General features: G+C 35.4%; 1 long non-coding RNA gene across 1 annotated transcript; it reads right to left on the bottom strand.

Moving 5' to 3' along the window:
* Positions 1 to 766: 766 nt before the first annotated feature.
* On the bottom strand, positions 767 to 2,801 carry LOC140321388 (uncharacterized). The gene is made up of 3 exons (XR_011918920.1): positions 2,687 to 2,801; positions 1,447 to 1,537; positions 767 to 1,152 (listed from the first exon to the last, which is right to left on the bottom strand). It is a non-coding gene; the product is annotated as an uncharacterized lncRNA (long non-coding RNA).
* Between the last annotated feature and the right edge of the window lie 346 nt (positions 2,802 to 3,147).

Below are 3,147 nucleotides of genomic sequence, written 5' to 3' on the forward strand. Positions count from 1 at the left end.
GTTTGCACTGTTTTTGCCTTCAAATTCACTATACTTATTTTATCATAAAGACTGATTTTAGGGCAGAGCGCACAGGCAATTGTCCAGGGTTCCACCTTTTCCAGGGCTCCGATTGACAAAATGGCAAATGGAGCTGGAGGCTGTGCATTCGGGCCAATACTTTGCATTTGCCCAGGGCCCCATTTTTTCTAAAACTATCTGTGCTTATACTGTTTTTGAAGCTGCTGTCCGGAATACTCACAGTGCTGCATCAAATTACACCAGTGATGATTTCTTAATGCTGAAAACTACTTTTCCAGTGTGGGAAAAAAGAGCTTCTTATTTTCAATGTGTCAAAAAAGGTCTTTGTCACTGGCCACAGATAAGGAGTCTTAATTGTGGTCCCTGACATTACTATTGAAACCCACATAATGTTCAGTATTTATAATGCTAGAGAGGATTGCTGGTGTCCAAACTGCTGCAAATATAAAGACCCAATTAGACCTAAACGATAATTATCAAATCAATTTTTTTCAGTGCTAAAACAGATTGTCTGTCCTATAGGCAACTCAGACAGTATAAATAGTATATCTAACCAAAATATTTAGATAGATAGATAGATAGATAGATAGATAGATAGATAGATGGATAGATATATAGATAGATAGATAGACATAGTATAGAGATGGATTCTAGTACACTCTTTTTTAGTCTATTTTGGTGTCTGTGTCTCTGCTCTCACCAGAGCAGGTGACACAGGTGAGAGGAAATATTTCAATGGGGACAGTTGAGAAGAAGGAAGTATATTTTAAATGGGATACAGCAACTATAGAAAATAAAAAAATCTGACAGGGTATCTCACAGTTTTCTATTCCATCTTAAATTTAAAAAAGTTTTGGCTTGAAAACATTAAATGAGGCCTTGTGATTTTGCAGCTGTGTTACTGCAGATGTGAATCTAATGGGTGGATAGAAAACACTTTCACATGCAGACCACACACTGTCATAGACCTCAGTACCTGGGAAATTGTTTTAATTTCTTACTTGGCAAATCATTGTAAACCTCCTGGTGCAAGAAAGTCTCAAATTCTTTCCTCAAAGCTGCACTCCTCATAGACCGAAGGAACTTGCATGAGCTCCGGATGAAGCTGATCAGAACATTCCAGGCTTTTTTCTAAAAATTCATGTAGAAATGTACCAGTGATATTAAAACATAGGAGAATCAAACTATAACTTATAGGTAGAAAACAAAAAAAGCTCATCATGATGATCAATTTGATGCAGTATTCACTCTCAATCTGCTCTTCTTAACCCTTTTCTGTGTTTTAGGTTGAATGATGGCCACTGATCATCTCTCTGTTACGCAGCTTCTATCTATCTATCTATCTATCTATCTATCTATCTATCTATCTATCTATCTATCTCCAATTTTCTAGTTATCATAATACTTTGTAGTCCAGACACTTACCACCTTCTTGGGTTTAGGATAACCTTTTCTTTTTCTATATAGTACAGGGAAGGGAAGGGAATCTGGAAAGGTGTCTTGATATTCTTTAAACCTATGTAAAAAGTATGCAGCCGATGACAAAACTGCATTTAGCGAGGTTATAGATTATTATTATTATTATTATTATTAATAGTATTACTAAACAGTATTTATATAGCGCCAACATATTACGCAGCGCTGTACATTATATATAGGGGTTGCAAATGACAGACAGATACAGACAATGACAATAGAGGCCCTGAAGAGCTTACAATCTAAGATTAGGTTATATCTAATTTTTAAAATATGCCACCCCATGTCATTGTTTCTAAGAAAAAAATATTATGGTTCCAGCATGGCTAAATCATATTCTCGATTCTGGCAAAAATTGAGTGGAATAACACTAAAGTCAGCTGTACATAATCAAAGAGACAACTGTTCCGTAACTGTGATCAGATGGTTCAGAAATGTTTGTCTAATTTTCTATGTTTATCTCTGGTAATAGAGAAATAAAGGCAGAGCAGATAAGCCAGCTCCACATAGTACTGCACCATTTAACACTTCATAAGGATATGCATTATGAGTAGAAAGGATCTATTGTGTTTTTTACTTTATTTTTGATCGTGTACAGTCAGCTGTCTAAATCTTGTGTTCACAAACATGCAAAGCATGTTTATGCTTATTGACACTTGTGGTACCTGTTCTTAACCCAATCGAGACTGCCTTTTATAAAGGTCTGCCAGGACAAGCCCGGAGAGGTTACAGAGTGCATCATTCTTTACCATCATTGTTCTACTGGAACATAACCAGGTGAAAAGGTCATCCCTTGCCTGCAGAAACCATTAGGATGACAATACATGGTTCAATATAACAGAAAGTGATGCAAAAATTCAAAAGTGACCTACAACTAAGCTGAAAAGGGGTTAGTCAGAAAGAATTATGTAAATAATAGATACAAATACAGTAAAAATGAGGGTAGATAATGCTAGACAGCTAAAGTGACAGCTAACTTCAGAGGTTTTTTAACTTAGTAGAAACTTTTAGAAATACATATACTATGAAACAAGAGTCACAAAAAACAATTTACACCTTTCACACTTGGTCCTAGTGTTTGGAAGCACCAATGAGCCAACTTTGAATGATGCATTGGTTCTGTGTTTGGAGCTAGAACATTTTTGATCTGGTTTAGATTTGCATAGGCCTAAATTAGAATATACTGTACCACTTTTCATCCATGCTCTTGAAGACAAATGCCTGAGCACTCTGTAGTATACTTGTTGACACAGAGCTCATCTTAGGAATTGCCTCTATGATGACAGCATCACATTGCAAGAGTTTTCCTGCCAGAAAGGACAAGCAAAAAAAAAAATACAAGGAACAGGCTGAATCTTCTAATAATTATCCATTCTTACATAACATATATAGAAAATGGTCATCAGATTAAGAACTAAACTCTCTTCAAAGTTATATGAACTACATTACATCAAAAATAATTTGCCATACACTACAATGTAGAATTGATTTGATACATTTTTGGCAATAATAACCATGTACAATATTTTTGGGTGCACTTCCAATACAATCTTCCAATAAAATCTGAGCCTTTTTTACTTTCACTGTCAAAATTTTGTAAATATCAGACCTTGTTCCTATTAAACAGAAGTCTGACCACAGTACTTCCTC

This window comes from Pyxicephalus adspersus, unplaced genomic scaffold (genome assembly GCF_032062135.1).
Source record: "Pyxicephalus adspersus unplaced genomic scaffold, UCB_Pads_2.0 Sca3174, whole genome shotgun sequence".
Classification (NCBI taxonomy): domain Eukaryota; kingdom Metazoa; phylum Chordata; class Amphibia; order Anura; family Pyxicephalidae; genus Pyxicephalus; species Pyxicephalus adspersus.